Source organism: Cavia porcellus, unplaced genomic scaffold (genome assembly GCF_034190915.1).
Source record: "Cavia porcellus strain 051 isolate PalLab524CR breed Dunkin Hartley unplaced genomic scaffold, mCavPor4.1 scaffold_8, whole genome shotgun sequence".
In the NCBI taxonomy this organism is placed as follows: Eukaryota; Metazoa; Chordata; class Mammalia; order Rodentia; family Caviidae; genus Cavia; species Cavia porcellus.
The window spans coordinates 72,938,916-72,965,405 of NW_026947491.1; the positions used below are offsets into that span (position 1 = coordinate 72,938,916).

Consider the following 26,490-nt stretch of genomic DNA (forward strand, 5'->3'; position numbering starts at 1 on the left):
GACTCATTACACTGTTTAAAATGCTAATTTTTTATGATACACAAAAGACACTATATACTTCATGTTACATGTAAAATATACATGACAACTTACTACTAGAGTAATTAAAATTTGGCTACTTTTGTAAAGAGATCAAAAAGTAATCTCATAGTGTAATTCGTCTATAGCAATGTTTAACAAAGTGTAAGAGATCATTAAAATAAGAACACAAGAATATGACAAATGAGCTTAAAAATTAACATGTTTATTCATTAACAGGATGAAGAAAGACAATTGAACTACTTATTACAAATTTTAAATATACCAAAGACTCAAAACACTATGTAAGATTTTCTAAGCAGTGTGTGTACTGCTAGTTTTTCTCAAGATAAGCTCCCTATGCATAGGAACTCCCGTTGTTTTGTTTGTTTGTTTTACTACCAGTATCCAACACATAGTGAGTGCACAATTAACATTTTGTTCAGTAAGTGAGAGTTGGTAATACTATACCCCCACCCCAAAAAAGGGAGTTCCGAAAAATTCTAATTTTATGTGGTTAATGACACTGTGAAGGAATCTTCAGTGTCTTTTTTGTCAAAATAACAGGAGAAATTATATGATTAGGAGTAATTTTACCATTATACTTGTGAAAAACTCTAATTCAACTATTCTGGCCCTCTGAATTATGCACAAATATTGCTTAATTTTTTTTTTTTAAATGTGAAGGTATCCAAATGAACTTAAACCTTTTAGAGTGTCCTGAGTAATGAAAGTAATACTTATCAAACATTTCAGCACTTGGGAGAATTATTTTTAGGTTGAAATGGCACTCCCAGGACAGAAAGAAAAGGAACGGGAGGGAAGGACACAGGTTTGGTTTCCTAATCTGTAGTCAAGTGAATTTAGTAAAAAGTAAACAAATGTGATAACTCTGCAAAACTGGAAAAGGTTCATTGTGTGTATTTTCATTTGCTTCAAATTACTATTTTGCTGAGTTTCTGAATGACATCAGTCTCATGGATATTTTAAAGACCTCAGAGAATACTCTAAGGCTTAGAATCTAGATAAAAGAGTTCACTGCTACATGCTGGCAGGAATCACAAATAAATGTTTTCTCCTTTGATTGCTTCCAGTGGAAATGTTAATGCTTCATAAGCATATTAATAACAGGAATATAGAAATAAGCAAGATGTGTGAAACAGTAAATCTCTAAACAATGAAACTTCATGTATATAGTGTAGAGAGAGAAGTGATATATAAATATTCTGAATATTATTTATTAACCTACAAGCATACAAAATAATCCTATATTCATCTAAGACTGACTAAACTCAACATGAATCAAATTCTTATAACCTGCAGCTTATTAATTTAAGAAAACATATCTTTGTCTATCTTTTTAAGGATTAGCTTGCTGCCTATACATATTTAACAGACTTGAAATAAATATTTCAGAATTTTAATACTAGAGCTCTCCAGTGGTGCAATCATGAGTAATTTTGATGTCTGACTTTTGCTTATATATTCCTTCTTGAGAAACACTGTACAATGGGGAAATACGCTTTTGCTTAGCGAATAAAAGAAAATATTAATCTATAATAAATGGAAATAAGCATGTATTTAAAACAAGACAAAAATCTGTCAAAATACTGCTGGTAATAGATGATTTTTTCTTATTACGTTCTGATTCTGAGCAGGTTATTCAATATGCTAAGTTCTAAGAGTAATCTTACATTTATAAACTTCATAGTAAATTTCAGGAAATGTTTTCATATTCACTGTCTTATCTTGCTCATTAAATTCCTAGTTACGGAGTCTCATTATTATTGGATGATGAGAAAAATGAATTACTAACATGTAAATTCACAAAGCTCAGGAGTAATGAGTTCTGAAAAGAAATCTTAAAACCTCAAATTTAGTGTTTTCCATGTAATTCATTTTGAACTTAGTTGTTTATTTCATTTATCAGTCTAGATTTGGAGTGTATTTAGCAGTTCCATTTTTTTTTCTTATCTGAAACATTAAAAAACCATTACTACAGTATTTTGCATAATCTCCTTTAATTAGCCCAATGGGAATGTGAGAATCTAAAGGCCCAAGGTATCCCTTCCACATGGGGCAACCAGTATTAGACAAGCATATTCCACATATTCAGGGTTATAATCAATGTTTATATAATATATGGAATTAGACATCAAATTTTTTAAACTTTTCTTCTGACATATCTTCTTTTTATGTGTCTCCATTCTTGTCAGTGTAAGCAATATAATCTTACAAAAATAACAACCACAAATACAGTTAATATTGAATTCTTACAATAGGCTTGGACCACTATTGAACAATTTATATGTCATTAATCTTAAAACACTCTGTAAAGGGTAACATCTCACTGAGACATACAGAATTTATGTCTGCCCAAAGACACACACTTAACGCTGGAGTTTGGTTTTGAACTCAAACAATTTACTTTATACTGGGAGATTTCAAGGGTCATTTTCTCCTTCTGGCCACAGGTTTTTCCCTTCCAATATGTTGTTCTTCATTCTTCGTAAGAATGATATTTTCCAAATTCTTAAAACTTTCAGAGCTTCCTATTACCAAATACATCAATTTTAAATAGACTCACTTTGGAAATTCAGATTATACCAAACATGACCTTTTCAAAATTAGTAACTGTATTACTCAGCAACTACTCTTTAAACAGTATAAATTTTGTTTTACTTTACTCTATTTACATAAATTACTTCATTTAGTCCCATTTTTTTTCCCCTGAAGAAGAAACCAAAGCTCAACAGGGATGGATAATTAATGAGCGTTACAAAAAATGACCTATTCTGTCGGAGTCCAAGTTCTGATTTCAACACTACCTCCATCTGGCTGAAAATGGAAAATTTATTATCAAATTTCTCCAGCTCAACTACAGTATCATCCCTCTATCCTTCAATCCTTATAAGAATTACTGGACTGTTACTGAGTACCTGATCCTAGATAAGATAGGCATGTTATTCCACATGACCACTTAGCACTGTTAGAATTTAAGGCATATTGGATTTTGGTCATCAACAAGAATTCAAAACCCGTCACAAAATGCCACTCACAGATTAATACTGTTACTGTATTAATATGGCACATGCTTCCTTTGAAAGCCTTTCTCTTAGAAGGTCCATCTTATCCACGGCCACAGGTTTCACTTTCTTATCTCCGTACTCACCTCCTAGGACCTCATCTCTCTTGTTTACCTGCTCCTTTTACATACTAGCTTTTTTTTCTTTCTTTCTTTCTTTTTGTCTTTTTCCTTTTTATCTGTACCAGGGATCAAACTCACAACTGCCTGCTTGCAAGGCAGGCGCTTATGCCACTGAGCTAAATCCCCAGCCCCCATACTAGCTTTTCTTTCTTTCTTTCTTTTTTTTTTTTTAATTTTATTTAAAAGGAAAAAGAGAAAAAACAAAACAAAACAAAACAGTGTAAGGGTACAATTAATACAGAACTAAAAAAAAAAAAAAAACAGTAAGAAATCACCAGTTAATAGATTACAATTATCATCCTAGAGACAGTTGCTCAAGTCACAGTATCAAAGCATACAAAATGGACATTCAAACAGTGAGACTGTAAACAGTTGTGTTCAATGATCCAACCAAAAATATTAATATGGGATACTAGCTAAAACATCATTTCTTAAAGTAACAGCCTGCCTTTGTTAATGCTTCAAAATACCTCACAGTGTTTTTATAATAATTAAACTATGTGTTTAATTTCTCAAACACTATGATTCTCAAATGCAATGTTATTTCATTCATTTTTACAGTCTCAAGTCTTAGCATAACACTTAGAAATATGAGGAGACAATAAATTCCTATTATAGATGAATTATACCTTTGACTATAATATCTAAAATAATTTTAAAAGCTATTATAACTTTATTTTTATTGTTCCTCAAAGTGACAGCATTACAATTTACATAATATATGACATATAGTATAATTTTTTTTAATCTGTAACTTTTGTTTTCGTCTGAATCCAAAATGCATGCTACTGTATTCTACCCAGTAATTCTTTCTCATGTTTTATTGCATTCATGTGAATTAATACAACAACTGCCTGGAAACTTCCAAATTAAACATAGCATTCAGAAAGCTGTCTCTGACCCTGGCAGTTTTATTACAGTGGCATGCAGGATGCCTCCAAGCTAGGAGCTAGCTGGTTCTAGTGCTGAACCATATGGTTGTGAGAGTACAATGTGATGCACATTTTGTGCTGACTGTAGAGACAGTGGAATGGAAGAGAACCAGTGTGCCTCAAAGAAGATGAAAGAGGAGGAAGTAATAACACAAAAATTTATTACTTAGTGCTTTTTTTAGTAGTTCACGTATTCAGGTTTATCATTTGTTCAACGGGTATATCACACTGGTCTTATTCATTCTCAAAGTAAAAATACATACTTAGCCTACATGCTATGCTTCTAGACTAGATAGCATTTTTCATCAGTATATTCATAAGACAATATTTCTGGAAGATTCTTCCTTCTTCTCCAAAAATGTCTTAGCTAACAGACTTCAGAAACGATATAGATGCTATATTTTGATCTTGGAAATTTATATATGAGTATGAGAATATATGAAATTCTGTGCAAAGTGGCTTCCTGATGCCAAGAGTTGGGAACAATCTAAATTTGTGCACAAAGAAATGAATGAATTAATATAGTAACCATATATGATGGAATATTGTAAAATGAACCAAGTAAATAGATTAGATATTTATATAGAAAAGATGGAAAGATATTATTTCAAAGCTACTATTCTGAATAAATGGGCAACAAACAATGAAACATATGAATGATGATATTATAACCTAATTTTCATTGTTTCTCTAAGTGACAGCATTACAATTTACATAGTATGAAAATTGCTATAATATCATCAGAACATCATCAGAAGTTGAAGTTATCATATGATGTTAGGAGAAAAAAAATCATCATACTTCACTTGTCTAAATTAAAAGGAGTCCATGGGAAAACCTGAGATTGCTTTGAAACCAAAGAAGTTTCTACAGTTACTAACCAAAATACATATTCACCAACTTTCAGACCAGTCATTTTTCCTTCAACCATAGCTTTCCAAATTTTTGCTTTTCCCAAGAAACAAATTATTTTCTCTACTCTGTAATTATTTTTCTTGGAATCTGAAAAAGTGGTCAGGATCTAGAATAAACCATAAGGCACCCTCAGACCAAAGGGAGCAGTGCCCTCTTTTTCCTTAGTACACACTCATGCCTAAGAAGTGTGACACTCTTAAAATCACCCACTACATGTCACACATTGTTCCAAGCACTGAGGGAATGACATTTAAAAAGCAAGTTAAAGTCACTGCTGCTGGTGAGCTTATATGCCATCAGCCTTCCACTGCTCAAACTACCTTTCCTCTGGGAAAAACATTTTCTAGCTACATTATATCCTTCTCTGAATCAAATCATGATGTAGAGCACTGGTTCCTTTAAAAAAAGAGAGAGAAATAACTTTTTCTTATTAATATCTTTTAAATCTTTTGGTTATCATTTCTTAAATACCAACACAAGTCCTGTGATTTTTCCTGCAAATTTCTACTTCTACTTTAAAGTTACAAATATATTAATTTATATAAAATGAAAGTTCTCTTATTTCAGATAAATTCACAATATTACTCTTTTTCCCCCAGTGGTGTACCCCATTTTTCATAAACTATTGCTTTGGGACACTTATTTATGTTAGGGTATTTTTAAATACTTGACATATGCTATATGATTATTTATTCATCAAGACAGCCTTGCTATTTCCAGACCACAGGGAGAAAATGAATGAAGACTGGATTAAGGGCCATCCTAGGACAGCATTAGTGATGATACCCACATCCCCATGTCTGCCAGATCTCAGAACAAATGTCACCCGGGGTTGTCACAACTTACCCATGGTGTTAAACTTGAGTGTTGACTCCTGACCCACAGAGAATCCTGACTCATTCATAATTCAAGTATCTGAGCTGCTAATAACTCAACTGATAGCCTTTAGGTCAATGGGTTGCTTTCAACCCATTCTTTGATCCTGCATATGTTATTCTCAGAATGAAAAGTGCACTGGCAAAGGAGAGACTCCTTCAGTTCTTGTACCTACTTACATTCGGTAACAGTGATCTGGACGGAGAGGACAGAGGATGCAGATTCAGAGCTTCCTCTGTCTTCTTTCCATTTCTATATAACTCACACCTCTCAACCTGGCGAGTTACCACATCCTGTCACGCCGTAGCAACAGATGCAGCACATCCCACTCTTTTCCACATTCTTCTTTAAGTACATTCTGATATTTAATATTAAACATAGAAGTACTAAAATAGACTTTTGAGTTGCCTACCTCAATTCATATGCTATGCTTATTTGAGAAGGTTTAATTGGGATAAAAAGATAGACTTTCTCATTTCCTAAATATTTGAAAAGTTTTGACTTAATAGATGTATCCTCACCTCAAGAAATCAGGTCAGCAGGAGCTGCATGATAAGATTTACCCTTTCAGTTTCAAGTGAATGACATCAGCCAATCCCCAGAGAAATATTCAGCAATCCATTCATTTTGATGACTATTTTACCACTCATTACCTTTCAGTGAAAGCTGAATCTTTAATTTTGTGGGCCACTTAATTAATAAACTGGCAATAACTTTATTTCTGCAATCATATATCTGAATGAACCAAATAATTGCAGTTAAAGAATCATGATTGCAAAGCAGTCTGATAACCAGGAGAAAACATAAAGGATGAGTTATAATTCAGCTTCATTAAACATCATCAACACCCTCACCAAGCATAAAAACTATCTTTTAAATTTCTTCTTCCATCATTTGTGCAAATCCAAAATAGCTATCAGGAAAGCATATGGCAACTTTGCATGGTGATTTGACCACCTAGTATTTAAAGTAGACCAATTAACCACCTTAAAACTGCTTTTTAATAATGATTCCCCTAGGCTATACCCATTTATTATATTTTGGCATTTCTTCTCTTAGAAGCTAAAAGTTGTTCTTGAAATTCCATTTGAAATACTCAGCAGGAAGTGTTGGGTTTAAAATCTATTTTCTTTGGATATAATTGAACATAAATTTACATGTATAAGGGTGCATTCCATTTCTAAACCACAGGACATAATTTCCAGAACATATTAATAATAGAAGTATTATATTAGATGAAAACAAAGCCACAAAAAGATTTAATGTATTAGTAACTTTTATAACCATACACATCTATAAATTGGCCATTAAAATTCACACAAGTATTTAGAAATTTCGTTCAGGAGTAATTTAGTTTGGAACGAAAAATGTATTTGTTTCATACAAATCAGCACCCCATCATTATCCTAATTTCTGCACATATAAGGTGGTGAGCTTTTTGCATTATTATGTTATATAATCAAAAGTGGTGTTAATGACCTCTTTTTTTATACTTGGCTTCTAGATTTCCATAAGCCCAGGGAAATCTGTCATCCAAAATTTCTATGTGAAATGACCGTGTCTCATGGTCAGCCCTGGGCAAGACAGCTTGAAGGTAAAATTGCTTGTGTGACTAATACAATTTGACAAGCACAACTGGACTCAGAATTTTCACAGAACTGGCTGAGTAAGGCTTCTTAGGTTAAAATAAAAGTGAGATTTAAAACTCATGCAAATTATAGCTTGTGCCCCCTTTATTTTTATTTATATATAGTCTAATTAGAGAATTTTTTATCTTTTCCCTAAAACTGAAAAATGAATTATGCCAGTGAACTAAGGTGACCCAAGGCTATACAAGCCTGTTCAACATCTAAAATGTCACAGACCCTGTTTTAACGGTATGGGTGCCCATGTGTATTTGGCAGCTCCTATTTTCAAAACCTTCCAGTCAAGGAAATGGGAGTCTTGCAAACATGGATGTCTGTCAAAATAATGCCTAGCATCATCAAGAAGGCTCACAGTCTAACCTTAAAGCCATGTTCCTGCCATGAATCATTTACTGAGTGGCCTACAAATGTGTTTGTTTTGCATCATATTTCATTCTGCATTTTGAGCTCTAATTTGTAAATATGTGTAAGGATCTGCCACAGGTATTTAATGCCTTTATAACAGCAGCCCATTAGAGATCACTCAGCTTGGTGATGAATCTTAGGGATCCAGGCAGTATGATCATGATTGCTTGGAAACACTTAGAGCACAAGAATGGTTTTTGGTGACTCCAAATCAGCTACCCTGCCTCCATTCAACTGTGTCTTCTGGTGGTCTTAGGGACTTTTGTCTTCATGGAATGGCTTGTCTAAAATATTATAATAAATTATACATGCTTAATTAGCTTTACACCATATATAGTTATTTTATAATGTTTATATTCTTCCAGAGCTAAGTTTTCAAATTTAGGGAAATATAGTATTTCATTAGATGCTTCAAGGTATACAAAAGTAATTCATTTCTTTTTTAATTCATGGTAACCGAAATATACCTGAGATCACATATCTGAGCCCTACTTATATACATCTCATTGTAAGTCATTTCTTTTTTTCTTTGGGAGGCTCTAGCATCAATCCTAATTATAAACCAAAGGTAGCAAATTATCCTCAGGAATCATAATAAAGAAGAGAGAGTTCCAGTGTAGTATTAGTGAACTAGCATAACAGAAATGATGGACATTATTATAATACAGTGAAAATATTTGACATATCTTTTTATGGAAAACTTTTTACTGTACCATTTTGTTCCTTTGTACTTAGTATATTCTCACAGATCAAACAATCAAATTATTATTTCCCAAAACACATTAAATAATGTTCTGTAATATCAATGTCTATAAAGATAAAAAAACTATCAGGAAATTCCATAGATGTCATAAAATTGTTCTTAAAAGCAAAGTCCCTTAAGCACATGTCTTTAGCTTTGTCTCTTACTCTTTGCTCCTCTCTAATTGCATCAATTACCACCACTCTAGGGCTCACAGAGGCCTCAGATATTGCCTGTTGTCTGAAATGAAATGACAACATAAAAGATATTTAAGGAGTTCTCAAAGAATCATTGTATGGGCTGTGAGATGCTGTTCAGGAGGAACCAGCTGCCAGGCCAGTACCGGGTTACACTTTTGTGCAGACTGCCTGATCCAGGTAAATAGGATGGGGCTTTTAAAACAAAGACCCTCCTTGGAGTCTGGCTGTGAATCTGAACAGCTACTTCACTGCCAAATCCTGTCCCTCTGTATATAATCACAGTACTAGAGGAAAAAAGAGACAAACACATGGTGTAAAGAGGCCTGGAGATACCACTCCAAGTTTAACCTTTCCCTGCTCCGCAAATAGAAACACCTCTAGGCCTGATCGAGTTGTATCAGGCAAATGAAAGAAGAAAGAGGAAGATCAACAGACAGAAATTCTAACAGAGAAACCAAGACTTCTATGTCTGTAGTTCAACTAATGAACTTGCCCTTGATCCTGATTCATCTTGATGAAAGGAGAGGGAAGAAATCTTTTATCTCTAGAAATCTTCAAGAGATATTTTCTCTATGTGCCACTTGAATTATCTGGAAATGTATTATTGCTCTCCATTTAGGCACATTAGTAAAATCACCTGGCCCAAAAAAAGCATTGTAGCTAAAGCATGTAAGGGCTGAATCACTGCCAGTGAAAAGCTCTGTTGGCAGGAAAAGCCAATTTTCAACAGCTCTGACAGTGTAAAGCAGGAGGCATGTTTGACAAGATGCTGCGTATTAATTTAAAAGGCTTTAGCATCTGGTTAGGTAATACCTGCTGTGGCAAACACTCCCAGGAACATAAAATAACATTCAAGTTGAATATTTAAATCTCCTAACAAAGCTCTAATTCTAAACAAAACAAAATCGTGTCTCGTTAACAGAGTTATAATTATATGAGCAAAAATATTTGGGCTCGAACATTGTAAGCTATTCATTGAGCTAAAAGTCTGAAGTGGGTGCTATAGAAATTATCAGGCATATTAAAATATATTGTCCTGCTTTGGAGACTGTTGCTTTGTAATAGAAGAAGAATATGGTTCAGATGCTGCTTTGTGTTGCAATATGCTGCACTAAAGTATAGTTAATGCATAATTTCTCAGAAAGGAGGGGAGGTGATGGCATCAAGTAACAGAGAAAATCAAACCATAGAAACAAAAGAAGGACATTGTCTTTTAAGCATGAAAGAGTTTTCTGGCACAAGGATTATAGTTGCCTGGGAACAGAAGCAGAGACAAGTATATGTACGTGTGTGCTTCAGAATTGTTATGACATACTGACGTGACATGGTTTCACTAAATACTCAAATAACGTAACATGTTCTGATTCCATGGATACCAAGAAATACTCTTAGAATAATTGGATTCTGTATGTATTTTAAAAGGGACTTGCCATCCCCTTTTGCATACTTTTTTTTCTGTTTGAAAATTATATTCCTCACTGTACATCTTGGCCATTGTTTATTGACTTCACAAAACATTATTGTGTGCTAAATATGTAGAAGAACTTATACCTGTTTCAGATGTGACAATGTGTACAATGGTGGAAAATACCTAATTAAAGGTAACAAAATAGCAATTACAATGCAGTGAGAAGTGATAGGTATCAAGAAGGGGCCACATTTGAGGTGTTACACATGCACAGAACAATTCTAGTATGTGGGTGGGGGAGATCTGAGATCAAATGTGAAAAACCAATAAGGATTAGTTGGGCAAAATACACGTTGAATGAAAATTCTCCACACAAGGAAACAGATTACATAAATTAGTCCAAGAAGCCCATATATACTAAAAGTACAAAACTCATTGAAAAACATAAATGTTCAACATAGTCTGGGAATAGGCAATGATTGCTTGTATTTGATAAGAAAACTCATGAAGCATGATAGAAATAGTTAAGCTGGTTGCCATTTGCTAAGAACTAAATTGCATCCCCCAAATTCATAGGTTGAAACCTTAACCTTCAATATTATGGTATATTTGGAGCTAGGGCTTTCTTAGGCAGAGCATTCGGTTTAGATGTGGTCAGAAGAATGGGGCTTTTGTGTTGATGATAGTTTTATAAAAGGAGACACTTATGTTCCCTCTCTCCCGCCTTCCATTGGAGGACATTTCACAGCCTTCTAAAAGCCAGGGAGATGCTTCACCAGCTGTGACATTCTGGCACTCAGATCTCACGTTTCCATTCTCAATAACTACAAGAAAATAAATCTTAGTATTTTAAGACATCCCCTCTTGATATTTTGGGATAGCAACTCAAGCTAAAGCACTATATATATCTCTACTGGACAACTTCCCAAGTCTTCTGTTCTCCATTCCTTGGAGACCACCACTCAATTATCTGCTTCCATTTCTCTAACTATTTTGGATGCCTCATGTAAGAAGAATTGTCAGTATTTGTCCTTCTGTATCTGACTTAGGATGATGTCGTTCAGGTCCATCCAATGTCATTGTAAATACAAGGAGTTCCTTCTCTTTAAAGGCTGAATAATAATTGTATGTACCACATTTTCCCTGTGCATTTGTCCATAGGCATTCAGGCTGATCCCATATTTAACTATAATAAGAAACACGATAAAAGCATGAGGGTGCAGATAGTCTTTAGAGTTCTGATTTTGATTACTTCGGATGAACATCCAGAAGTGAAATTGCCAAGTTATATGACTGTTCTATTTTTTGAGTGTTTTGCGAAATTCTCATACTGTTTCATAGTGCCTGCATCATTTTTTGTCCCTGCAACATTTTTCAAGTTTTTACTCCTCTCTGCAAAGTTCTCAGCATTTGTTATCTTTCTTTTTAATATCTGTGCTCTCAGGAGTGAAATGAGACAAGAAACATCTGGACATGTTTACTGCCTGGGATGTGGTGATAGCAAAAGAAATACATTACCTATATCCAACGACACCATGATGTATATCATGTAATTATGTGCACCTTATCATTAATATAAATATATTATATTTATATTAATATAATAAATATATATAATATATTTATTATATATTTAAAATAAATATTATATAAATATAATATATAATATATAAAATAATGCTGAAAAAAGTTAAAATAACATGCATTATTATTTGGTAAAAAATACTAGTGCATGCTATACTGTGGATTAATCTTTTAAAATATGCTAAAGCAATGTCTCATAAAAGACAATTAGTATGAATATATTAACATGCAACGTGCACTATAGACAAATAGGTTCAAAGAGAAGGCATTTTCGTGGTCCCCAAGACTAGAGGAAAAGGGATATTGGAGAAGGGAGATGACAGTTAAGGATGTTTGCCATACATAATGAATACATGCATTACAGGGAGTTGGTACGTGTACATACGGCATCTTAATCCTTTTTGCTACTGCCTACCTCCTCTTACTCCAATCTCTCTCCAGTCCTAGATCTTTTTCCAATCTACAAAACATCTGCTTCTCTGTTTCCTATTGTCTTTGTTGAATTTTGCTCTTTAAATTATCTATGCTTTGAGTTTCTAATATAGGGTAAACCCTGAAATATTGAACTTCCTGTGTCTGATTTGGGTCACTTAGAATTATATGCTTAAGCTGCACCTATTTTCATAAAAATGACCAAAGTTTATCCTTTTTTATGGCTGAATAGTAGTATGTTGTGCATTTATATTACCTTTTCTTTATTAATCTTTTGCTCTGGTTATAAGAGCCATTTTTAAGATTTAGCTAAAATGAGTCGTACTGCTATAAACACGGGTATGCATGCATTACTGTACTGTGATGTCTTTAGTTCTTTTGAAAAGATACCTAGCAGAGGTATCACTGGCTTGAAAACAATTTCTATTTAGAGTTTTTTTTTGGGATCTTCATATTAATTTCCATAGTGGTTTTACAAATTTACATTCTCATCAACAATGTGGAAAGGTTCTTTTCTCACCAAAGCTTCACCAGTATTTGTTTTTTGTCGTTTGCTTGATGCCTATCACTTTTCTTTTTCTCTTTTCTTTCTTTCCTTCATCTCTTTTCATCCGCTCTCTTTCTCTTTCTTTTTTTTCCTTCTTTCTCTCTCTTTCTTCCTTGTTTCTGATCATAGTCATAGTGGAATATAAGAAGGAAGCTCAGTGTGGTTTTGATTTTTCACTTCTCTAATGGCTTTTGAGCATATTTTTATATGCTTATTTGCCATATGTATGTCTTCTTTTGAGAAATATCTATTCATTTCAATTGCTCTTTTTTTGGATGGGTCTTTTGTTTTGAGGGGTCTAATTTTATTAATTCTTTATAAGTTTTAGATGTTAGTCTTCTGTCCAAGCTGGCAAGGGTTTTATTTACATTTTGTAAACTGTCTTTTCACTCATAGTTATATTTGTTTTGCTATGCAGAAACTTTTTAATTAGATACAATCTCATTGATTCTTGGTGACATTTTTTTGTACATCTTGGGTTCTGCTCAGAAAGCCCTTACCCCAGGTCTATGTTTTCATTATTTTACCTATTTTATCTTCCAGCAAAGCAAATGTTTGCCTTTGAATATCTATATTTTTTATTCATTTTGATTTTAATTTGCTACAAGTGAGAAGAGTCTAGATTCATTCTTCTGCATGGATAACAAACTTTGACAGCACCATTTGTTAAAGAAGCCATCTTTCCTCCAGAGTATGTTGTTGACCCCTTCATCAAAATACAGAGTGCAGGAGTGATCTGAAAATATTTGGCACTATTTCTGTGTCTTCTATGGGGTTCTATTTAGCAATGTGTCTTTTTTAGTGCCAGTATCATGCAGTTTTTAATCACTGTAGCATCATAGCTAATTTGAAACCCAGAATTATGATATATTCCTATACACCTTTTACTGTCATTGCCCAGGATGGTTTTTAATCTTTAGGGTCTCTTCTGTTTCCATTACACTTTATAATCATGCATTTTGGTTCTTTGAAAAGTATTGTTCATATTTGGAGTGTGATTGCATTAAATCTATGTATCACTTTCGATAATATGGCCACGTTCACAATACTGGTTCTACGCATCCAGAAATGGAACACTTCTCCATTTTCTAATTCCCTTTTTCAGAGTTTTCATTATAGAGTCCTTTTATTTGGTCAGATTAATTCTTAAGTATTTAATCTTCTGAAGCTATGATTCATCTTATGAATGATGAATGAGTGTACATTATTTCTTTCTTGGTGGCTTTGTTGTTGGTATTGTGGTATGTTTCTGCTGTATTCTGCTAATTGTATTTATTAGTGTAGGAATCTTTGGTAAAGACTTTTGTAAAAGATTATGTCACCTGTGAATAAAGATAGTTTGACTAACTCTTTTTATATGCTTTTTATTTCTTCTTATTGGCTGATTGTTCTAAGGTTTCAAATAACTTATTGAGCAGAAGTGGTGAAAGTGGGCAGTGCATCTTTCTCTTGCCCCAGAATTCAGAGAAAAAGTTTTCGGTTTTCCCTCATTTATGATAATGACAGTGTGTTTTTTTTATTTTATTATATGGATTTTATTAGTTTCAAATACGTTTTTCCATACATACTTTTTAGAGCTTTTATTATGAATTGGTGTTTGATTTTGTTAAATGTTTTTTTACATCTATTTACATAATTTTGTTTTTTTTTTTTTTTTTGGTTTAGTTTTTATTTAGGTTATACATTTTTTGTTTTGCATATGTTAAACCACATTTGCATCATGAAGATGAAACCAACTTAGTCATAAAATAAGATCCTTTTCACGATTTGGTGCATTCTGTTGCCAGTATCTTGAGGGTTTTTATAACTGTGTTCATTAAGGAGACATCAAAGTTTTTGTCTGTTTATTTTTGGCAAATCCATGTCTAGTTTTGGTATCGTGGTAATGCTACTTTGGAGTGAGTGTAGTAGTAGTACTCCTCTTTCAATTTCATTAAAGTATGTGAAGAATATTGGTTTAATAGCTTCTCTGAAGTTGTGGTAACCTGCTGCAAAAAGTTTATTGATTGATGGTTTTTTCTTTGTTGGCAGAATTTTGAGTTTTTTTTAAAAAAAATACCTCTGTTTTACTTCCTGTTGTTGGTATATTTAGAATTTTTTATATCTTCTTGGTTCAATTTTGGTAGCTCATGGTGTCTAAAATTTCTTTATTTCCTAAATGTTTTCCAATTTACTGGAGAATAATTTTCAATGCAGTTTCTGGTTTCCTGCAGTGCCAGCTGTGATTTCACCTTTTTAATTTCTAATTGCTTTAATATGGATTTTTGCTTCCTGTTTTTTAGTAAGTTTGGCTCGGGTATTAACACTCACTTTTCTTTCAAAGAACCGACTATTAGAGTCACGGATGCCTTGTCTTTTTGTTTTAGTCTCAATTTCATTGATTTTTCTCTCGGAACGTTACACTGTCTTTATTTTATTAATTTTGGATTTGTACTGCTTTTGCTTCACTAAGACCTTCAGATGCATCATTAGGTTGTTTATGTGAGTTTGCTCCTCTTCTAATACGTTCATTCACAGCTATAAACCTCCTGCTTACAACTGCTTTCAATTGTTCCACAAGTTTAGTCGTACTGTGTTTCCTTCTCATTTGATTCTGGCACCTTTTAAAGTGTCTTCGGTGTTCCACGATTATTCAGTATTGCATGGTTTCACTTTCATTTTTTGCGTAGTTTCTATAAATTGTTTTGCTGTTGGGATCTAACTTCATGCTACTGTGATCCAATCACATACAGGTGAGTATTTTAACTACTTTTATTTACTTTTAAGACCTGGTCTATTTTAGAAAAAATTCCATGTGCTCCTGAAAAAAAAGTTTAAGAAATACCAGATTTCTTTACAGAGTAATTAAAAATGTTCTAATGAATGATTGTGGTGATGGACACACGACTGTGTGAATCTAATAAAAGACAAAGATTTGTATGTTAGACAGACTTTGTGCCACTGAGTTACTCACGTGGGCAAACTGTTACCCACAATGTCTTAGCCAGGGATCAGCAGTGGCGGCAGTTCCCTGCTGGTGTGAAGTTCCAACTGAACTAGAGATGTAAGAGGCAAGTGTCCAGCTTTAGCTAAAATGTTACCCAGCTTCAAAAGATATTTAGATCATAATGTTAAGAGAAATCAGACATGCAAACATAAATATTGCATGACTTCTCTTATGTGAGAAACACAAATTATAAATAAAGTGCAAAAGAAGATAAATAATAGCAAGTAGGGGGTAGATCTTGCTCAGATGGGGACGGATCAAGAGAGAGAGGGAGACTATTCCCTTCTTTTGAAGTCCCATACTGCTTCCACTGTTTTGTTTTTATTGGTTTTATTCTGTACTATTTTGTTTGATTGTATTATGTCTGATAATGTGGGCAATTCTTTTGAAAATAACAAGAGGCATCATGGTAGCCATTATTGATTTCCTTGTATTTTGTTTTAAAGTCATGTACCGTGTTCATTGTTTTGTTTTGATTGACTCTATTCTGTTTTATTTTGTTGGTTTTATTCTCTTCAAAATAAAGAGACAGAGAGAGACACAGAGACAGAGACAGAGACAGAGACAGAGGAGAAGGGAAGGAAAGAAAAGAGGATGGAAATAGGAATTAAGAGGTATTATGTACGTATACTGACTTTACAATGTGAATGTTATGTATTGCAAATACCTACTAATAAAAAGAAACAAGGAAATTCATTAAAGAAAGATTTGTATGTCAAATGGGCAAATTAAATGAATTGTGAATGATGTCTCCTTAAAACTGTTTTCTAAAAAGTTCAGTATGGATTCAGTCAAGTATAAACCATGTCAGTTAATTATTTTAGTCTTTGGAATGAGAAAAGGGGATTCACGGGAGGGAGCTAAGGAGGTCAGTGACATTATTAGCTTTTCCTTCTTTCTTATGAACCTAGATATCCCCTAACTCCATTGAAATCATGAACTTTCTAGGTTAGACCTTGGGGCCTTTCTAGATGTATCCAGGTATCTTCTCTCTGGAACAATTTCCTTAAAACTCAGCCAGTATGATTGGGATGTGCAAACCTTCAATTTTAAAAGCATTTTTATCCTGCTGTCCTCTCTTAGCAATAGTGGGTGTTAAGTAAAAGCAGCGCTTTACATAAACCATTTGCCATTTTCTTTGTCTTCCCCCTCACCATGCTCCCAGAGAACTTCTCTTGATATCTGAGTGTCTTGCTGCTTGATCAAAGCAGAAAGCATCTCAGAAAATTGCTTTCTTGGGACTTCCTTTATAAGATTAAAATTCACAAGATGAAAACACCTGGAAAATAACTCATATATTTTTAACTTTTTCAACTGCTCACAGTAAGTGTGCAGACTCAGGGACAGTCAAGAATAACTCTTGATTTTGGTATATCCTATAACTACTTATTCATGGATGAAATAATTTCTGTAAATACTAAATTCTTACAAAAAATGCATGTGTACAAAAATATGTAGTTAACTGTGTAATAGTTGACTTTTTGTGTAAACTGTTTTCAGCTTTATCAAGTAAGCCACATTTGCTAACACTCTCCTGCCTTGTCTGAAATAACTTAGTCACATTTTTTTCAAAGCAATCTCATAATATTCTTTGATACTGTACATTATGCATCATTTAATAATCCAAACTGGTAACCAATGAGAACCCTATTTATCAACCATTCTGTTTTCCATTTGTAATTTTTAAACATTTCTTCAAAAAATAAAGCATAGCTGATAGTCTAGGTTAGAAACTTGTGCTGAAAATTCTCTAACTGCAAAATCACTACTTAGATATGATCATTTTTTAAAATAAACTACATTAGTTTAGTTGACTGCTATCTAAATTTTACAGAATAATCAGCAAAGGAAAGACAATGATTGAAGGAGGGTTTGCTGCATTCCTTACTTTTTAATTATTTAACCTCAAAATAACTTCACAGAAGTTCCTTCTTTCATTCTTTCTGTAATAAAGTAATATTTAATTGTTTAAAAGGAAGATACTTTTCCATGAGTGGAGATCTTTAATAATAAGTGAAAATGTTATAACTTGAAGGGAAGAAAATAGTTTTGACATTTCTTCATGCTCAGATTTATAATTTTCTATTTACTCTCAATTTTTAAATATATGCGAGTATCCATTACCATTTTTTATAATTTAGTAACTTTGAAATACAGGTAGTGTCTCTCGATTAATTGCATGCTTTAAAAACCTTATGCCTGTCTACACTTTTTAAATAAGCAAATGTCAAATCAGTGTTTCAAAATCTTTTGTTTTTCAAAGTATTGAAGAAGCTTTAGCTTTCTTTCCAATGAATCCCACGTTTGCTAATTTTCCCTAGGGTTTTGCATAGGTCATTCACTGAGTCATTATGATGGTACAGTCAATGGTAGATATAAGAAGAGGACATTGATTGGTTGAAGACTCTTGAGTCATACTGAAACTTTTTTTAGAATGTATAATGTATAAAGCCTAAAAGATATCAATTCTTTAAAATTAGTTATTTAAGTGACTAATGTCTCATTTTAATTATTCTCCAAAATCTTTCTTTGATTTTTGTTCATAATCTTGAGAAGTCAGTCTTCCTCAAGGTAGAATACTTGAAGCTTTAATTTTGTCCTAATAAAAATCTTTTGTCTACTCAGCAAAGTGTGAGTTCCAGAGCTAAAACTTTCTTATCTCTGTTATATTACTAGCTTCTCCCAGAAGGCCTGAAGTAAAGATGCTATGTTTTGAAATAGCAACTATGTTATGCTGATCTCATTTTTTAGTCAAAGTAGGACATAGATTAATAAGAATTTTATTTAAGAAAAATCAGAACCAATTTTTGTTCTTAATAATGACATTGGGGAATGAATTTTAAAATGTCTTCCCTGTTTCTTATAAAATTGCTATTTATAAACATTTTTAACTTATTTATATTCTTTATTTATATTCTTAATAATAACATTCAGGTTCCAGCACTAAACAACTTAGTTTTTCTGCTTAAAGTTGGAATGCAAGCTCATATTTGATTTTCTTCTCTTTTTTTAAGAATGGGAGAATTTATTGTAGAATAGGACTAGTTCCTAAGAGAAAGGGTTCCAAATGTGTTGCCCCATTGATTTTATTAATCTGTGAGAATCCTATAGTTCTATAAAAATTAACTGCAAATAATTTCTTTAGAAAGAATACATATTATATTATACTATATGATATTATACATATTTTGCTAGGCACTATAAATCAAGTAGTACTTTAAATACTTAATGCAAATTTGAAACTCAGCCCTTGTAAAGGGCAGCATTGTGGTAACTACTTTTCCCCTGCACCTTAGCAGAGATCTTCCTGATGCCTGTTTGCCTTGGTGGATTTCCTTGAGACTATTCTCCCTTGAGATTATAGCATGTTAATGGTTCAAAAAGAATGCAAGGATTTTAGTTCCACTTACTCTCTTTTCTAATTTGAAGGCATTTTCTCCCTCTCTACTTTCAATGCATTCTATGCTTACAAAATCCCCCAGGTTCTAGTTTCTGAGATTAGTAAATGTCTTCTATGTTCTCAGTTTGCATAACACACCACTGTCTGTATGTCCGTCTTTGCTTTTTTTTTCTTTGTTTTTTCCTAATGTCTTGCTTTTTGCAAGAATGATGTTATATATTTGAAAGATGTGTTACCATATATCCAGGGTTTTGTAGTGGGAAGGTCATTTACACTTTCATGTCTGCCTCTTTGGCAAAGCCAGAAGTTGAAACTGATTGAGGTTTCTATGCTGAAGTAACATTAAACATGATTGAAGCCATTGAATCATCTGTGGAATCTTTTGTTTTCTATCAGTTACCTAGCTTAAGAGACACACGATTAAATGTGATATAAAATATTAATGACTTCATAAGGGAAAGCACAAGAAATCTAGGTTTCTATTACATAAATATGAATTGTAAACTAATTCAGTTGACTAGGAAGGTTACATTTCAACAGAGAAAGTGATTTTGGGAAACAATTAAGCACTTCCTTAAAATGTTAAATATGAAGCAACACTAAAAGCCAGAAATTCCTCTGTTTCTTATACTCTCAAGAGAAATGAGGACACACACACAGCTGCAAAACAATGTATATGCACTTCAACATTTCACCACACTAATGAATGTCTGGACCAGGAGCCACCATATTGAACCCTTCTTGTAATTGTAGAGGCCAAAGGTAACTTGTACTTCTCCATAAATTCAGTATGAAAATATTTGCACAATATTTTTCCCTGATGTATACTTCTTTGGCAGACAATATACACCTTTATAAATGAATGTTCACGTATTTTTCTCAGCGGAAGGAAACAAATGTTTATCAGCTAATAATGCATGGACAAATGAAAGTGTACAATACAATCTTATTTAGTAATAAGGAAATAAGTGATATATGTGTATATATATATATATATATAATATATATATGACTTCATAGAAGCATTCTGAAAAATGCTAAATGAAAGTAGTTGCAAAAGACAAAATCTTATAGATTTTAACTATATGAAATGATAAAATACATAAATGTATACAAATTAGATTATTATTTGCCATAAGCTTGGAAGGGGGAGAATTAGTCATGATTCCTAATGATAGAAATTCAATATTTTTGGATGGATAGTCAAAATATTTCAAAATTAGGTAGTAAAATTTTCACACCTCTGAATATGCTAAAACACTGAAATGCATATTTAAAAAAGTAAATTTGATAATGTGTAAATTGTATCTTGACAGCATTTATAAAATGTATGAAAAGGTTATGTAAGATTTAAAACTTAAAATGGAAAGGAAAGGAACTTTTACAGAGAGAAGTTCTTTTTCATTTCTGAAGTCTAATATTTTCATCTCTATAGAATGTATATTTAAGTTTATTTGAATTCCTGTGGTACTCCTGGGAACTTACATTATTATAAATGTAATCATTTTAAGTCACTTGGTAGAATAACCTTCTCCACGCTCTCTCTCGCTCTCTCTTTTTGGTACTATGAACATACAAAAGTAAATGAGTTATTGCCCAAATGAAGACATGTGAAGTATCCCTGGGGGTAGAAATCACTTTTAAAATGCCCTCACTGTTTCATTCCTACTGTCATGTTCTTAAAGGACACTAAAAAATGTGGCACTGTATAGGTGAAGGTCATTTTCTCTTAATAACTCCACAATATTTTTGTAATTTTAGGCTTTCATTTTCATTTAAATACTGTCCTATTTAAGACTAAATGCAGCACCTAAAATGCCTCCAAAGTAAAAAGCAAAAGTTCCTCAGGTAAACACAATGTACAAATTCAAAACATTACTTCTGAGGGTTTTGAGCAGGATTCTACTGTACATGTTGGACAGTTTGAACTGATGCTGACTACCTGATGCTCTCAACTGGTTTTCCGGCCAGAGAAAAATATTTAGCTGGAACTATCATTTAAAAGGCAGCAAATAAGCTGTTTGACTTCAGGTTTCTAATCTGAAGAGAGACTTCCATAAATGTGAGTCCAATGCCATCTACTCCATTTAAGTACTTTCATTTTTAAAAACTATTTAATATATTTTAATCTCTTCTTTCTATCAATTATTTTCCTAAGTATATTTCTTTCATTGATGATCAATCTTGTTTTGTTTTGCTACCTGACGAGCTGATATCTCTGGAACCATGAACCAAAATAAATCTTAACTCCTTATAAGGTGATTATCTCAAGAACAGCTTTTGAAATTCCTAACTCACTGTGAACAACTGAACCATAGAATACAGTTTACATCTTCATGGGCATTTTTCACAGTCTCTCCAATAATTCTATATTTTCTGGAAAGTTCCAACTTGCTTCACCCTAAACGTGACTGTGCGTCTTCCCAAAATGTTACAACTATACATTGTTCAGAACTTTGGAATTAATAAATATTAATATTAATAAACATTAAAATATTAAAATATTTTAAAATATTTAAAATATTTTAAAACTGAACAAAAAATTTTCTAGCCACGAAGTTTCCTCTAAGGAAAGAGCAGTCAGTAAAGTGCATTGTTTCTGTGAGAATGTGACATGAGAGGTATTTGTATTGGAGAACCAATGACTGGTTCTTCACACATCGTTTTGAGGTACAGGATTCTACTGAAAGATGCCTCTTCTAAATGCATCTGGGATATTTCTACAGGGAGACTGTATTTGGCAGTTTGGGCAGACCTAGTTTACCAATTCATGGCAGCTGTGTGAGTGTAGTAGCTAATCCAAGTAACTGAGAAATTTGCAAGAAGCTAGCACTGTTCTAACTTATAATGAATGGGTGTAATGCTAGTAGTCCATTTAAGCAGGCTTACACGGAACCAGAAACATTTCCCAACAAGTTTATTGTAAATTCTTCTTAATACTACATGCGTAGCTCATAGCTGAGAGGATGTGTGCCCTCTTGTTCTCTAAGCCAGTGCTGCCTTAGTAGTATGCTGTTTTGGCTGTGCTAGCTCTGTGCTTTCTGTTGATCAGATCAGGGACGTTCTCACACTTTACATCTCAAAGTTCATGAAGCCTCGCCATCGAAACTGGGACAGAGGACACAGTTATGCCTCAGGCAGCCTCTGAGTCAGCATTTAATTTTAAACAAAGTCATTTTCATAGCTTTTCTAGACACAGGGCTGAGAAATCAGTTAAGAAAACACTTTATCTCAAGCAGTTAAAGTACGTGGTAGTTTAAAAGTGGTACGTGGTAAAACCTATCATTCTTTACAAAAGGAAATGTGCAATAGATAAGTGCATAGCTACCTGTGGCCTGGCAAAGAAGTGTTTCTGTAATCATGGAGTCATTTTAAGTAGGTTTGCAGGAAAAGATGACACTGTATTTTTAAATTTTTCTTGCTGTCAAGTTCCATATTTTCCCCATAGATAGTTTTCCTTTAAATAGGAAGTGCAGATGATCCCAAATGGTAACTATTTCCAGAGCAAAAATGACGTTAAATGCTTATGGCTTAGAGAAGCTTCCAATAGTTGTCTATATTATTTACAAGATAAAAACTGTGCTCTACTTAGAGAAGTAAACACATAGAGAAAACAAAGCTCTGATACTGAGATGGAAAAAGTCAGTTTTATTTTTCAAAAAAATTGAGTGAAAAAAGTTCTAGATAAATTTAAAAAATTGATGTAAGTCAATAAATTGACTTCAGAATAATGATCATTGTTACATAATTTCAAAGGATTGAATTTAGAAATCAATTGTATGATGCAAAAGTGCCTTTGTACATTTGTCTTTTGCCGTGTATTTTTAAATAAGTGGTAATCTATACTAAAATGTTTTGTTGGTATAAGGTTAAAACACAAAAAGCAAAGTTTAAAATACAGTCTTTCTTACTTTTTATATTAAACAGTTGTTCTACTCCAGTACCATAAAATCCTGAAAAGCAAGTTCTTTGATGAAAATTTTAACTGAAATAATTCAACCATTAGATTGTATTCCCTCAAATAGATTTTTTAAATGAAATGAAAATTTTATCAGGTTCAATGTTATTTAAAAGAACTTATACAATTTATATGAACAAAAAGTACTTTATTATAATTGAAATTTGTGTATGCATCAAATTAAAAATATCTGTATGTGAATGCTGACAAGATTATCCTTCCAATTCCTGCCTCATAAGTTTTGGCTAACATTATTCATCTTTTGGAGCCCTTTTGTATTCTACTACTTGGAAGTAAAGTATCTATCATTTTATTTACCTTTTTTTAATCACCCATTCTCACTTACTGCTCTAAGCTCTTGGTATGTATGTCCAGTTTCTCCAATATTATCTATTCCACATTATCTTATCAAGACAATATTTATTTTATCAAGAATAAATATTTTAGTACTGCACACATGGTAGATGTTTATTAAATTTACATTTTATTAAATTAATTAATTAGTTTGTTTTTACGCAACTCAAACTTGCTATGTTGCTAATCCACAAGTAGTTTTACTCAGAATTTTGAGACCATAAGGGCAACTTTTGGCAAATTTCAAACTAGTCTTTGTTCAGTTTTTTTTTTCTGGAAACATTGCATTCTAGTATATTTCTAGAAGTACAACTCACTGTATATTTCAAATCTGAACATAAAATCTCAACATAAATGTGAAAACCTGCCTAATTGTAAATTCATAATAATCAGACAACAACAGATTTGCATAGTGAGCACAGTTCTTCTTGCATGACTGCCTACAGGACCATTTGGCCGTCATTCAAGCTTCTCAATCAGCAAGAAATGTATTATTTCTCCTAAATCAGGTGTTTAGGCTTAAAACAATGCAAAAGTATAAGTACTAATGCAATTAGAGATTTATTGAAGTTTGCATATTTGGATCATGTAAGTATTTTGCATGTCAGATTCATATTCATCAAGTAAAAGTAAATCTTAAGTAGTTTCACTGTGGTGAGCAAAGCAACAACTGAAATTTCTTCAGACTTAGACCTCCAGTTAGATCTTTTTATGGTGTGTGCTTAAACTTTTCCAACATTCCATTTTTCCTGATCTTGTTAATCTTTTATTAGTTTGTTCTCATTGTATGCAGCTGTTTCTGCCACTTAGTCATTTGCTTAGACATTTCCAATAGCTCTTCCTCATGGATAACATTCTCAATTGATTCAAATTTTTCTGAGGCATAATTGCAGCACTAAGTATCTTTAAGCTGAGGAAATGACATCATCATTTGTTAACTGGAAGGGTATATCAGATTTTATTTCTTCAATACCCCTGATTTTATTTCTAGGCCATCCTTATGCCATTTCCTACTTGGGCATAATGCTCTTTTCACCTGTTCCTATTTGACACAGGGAGTCTCCAGGGAGACACGTTTTCATTCTGCCAGGCAAGCTTTCTCACGTCAGTGTTATCTTCAGAGGAAAGGCTTCCTTTTCATCCACCCTCAGAAGTTTCTGCCACCTTTTCTTACTAGTGACTCTCCCTCTACTCCTTCTTATGTTTTAGAAAAATCACTTTCAGATATTTTCCTGAAGTCATCATTTTTTTCTTTTTGCTATATCCTCACACTATTGAAGTAAATGCTGAAAAGGGATTCCTACCTTCAAGCCTTCTTCTATTTAATTTATTTTGTACCTTGAATATCTCCTATATTCAAGACCTTGTTTAGACATTTCACTTCCTTATTTTGTCACAAAAATGAGTTGCTCCAAGATTTCATGAATTTTGTAAATACAGAGAACAAAATGAGTAGCCCTTAGTCCATGCTAGAGAATTAATTTATGCCCTATTGCTTGTTTTAAAATTCTAACCTCTAATTTGATGAAATTTGGAGGTGAGGCATTTAGGAGATAATTAATATTGGCAAACATATGGCACATGTGTTGCAGTGGGCTGTTCGTTATTGAAAACTGTAAAAGGTTTACCATCACTGGCTTAGACCATGAGGGTAAGGCCTCCATGACAGGATGAATGTCCTTATCATAAAGGAGACTCAGAAGTTCCCCCAACCTCTGCCCATGAAGATATCACAGGAAACAGTCTGTATGCAGCTCAGTTCTGTTGGTGCCTTTAACTTTTACTTGTCTCTCTGTGAACATAATAGATTGACTGGAGAGTTAGGGGAAAGAACTTGAGAGCTATAAAAGAGAAATGCTGTAGGTAATCACACTCACTATTTTTGAGTCATTTTCAATGAATTTTCATTTACTATTTTAGAGTCATAGCTGTAAAGAAAATAAGAGCAATGGGGTTCATATGCAATAAGAGAAATATTGTGTCAAAAGTTGCTGGTTTTAAGTATACATTATTATTAACATTAGAGAAAGAACATTATTGTGAACATTGATGCGAAAGACCTAATGCATTAGGAAAACAGATCAAGAAATGAAAGGGAAGAATTACTGTTACTTTGCCTAAAATCAAAAGAGAAACAGAGGAAGGGATTGTATTTGCTACTGACAGGTCCAGTTCTTCAGGGTTGATGAAAAGAAGATGGGACATGGAGACACGAGACACTGGGAGATGGAGAGATGTCATACTGTGAGTTTCTATTTTTTCAACTAAAGAAGCAGAGTCAGTGTCTAAGAATTAAAATGGAAAAGATGGTGTTGGAAACAAGAAGGCCTAGAAGTGTTGTTTAGGATACTGGTCTTCAAAGGTATCTGTTAATTTTCTCTAAAAGAAAATAAGACAACATATCTCTTCATGCATCTTTAAATTAACATCTAACATGTTTGTTTACTAAATATAAAATGTGTGGTTTCTGACTCAAGTACATTAATCATAACACAATTACAATTTTATACTCACAATTATCAAAAATCCCATAAGATGAATTTCTTTATATAGAAAATGTGTACTTTGCTTTTATGTAAATTATATTTCCATTTCACATCTAACATCATGAAATGCATTTTTAACTTACAATTATGTATTCATCACCTGACAATTCTTTGTTATACATATACTTAAATGAGGCAATTTTGATATTGAAATGTAGACTCCAATTTTAAAGTTGTATTTATGTTAATTTATGTTTAATTCTCATAAATTGTTGCTAGTTCAAAATATCTTATTGCTAGTTCAAAATATCTAAAAATAGTATAAGCTTACTACAAAGTTTGGTGTTTATGGAACATGTAAAATAAATTTGATTTATATTATACCAAAAAATA

At 32.8% G+C, this 26,490-nt stretch overlaps 1 protein-coding gene across 11 annotated transcripts in view; it reads right to left on the minus strand.

The window, feature by feature from the left end:
• The window catches only part of Ppfia2 (PTPRF interacting protein alpha 2), a 435,633-nt gene that overhangs the window by 181,933 nt on the left and 227,210 nt on the right, over positions 1-26,490 (minus strand). The gene's annotated exons all lie outside the window — the stretch shown is intronic.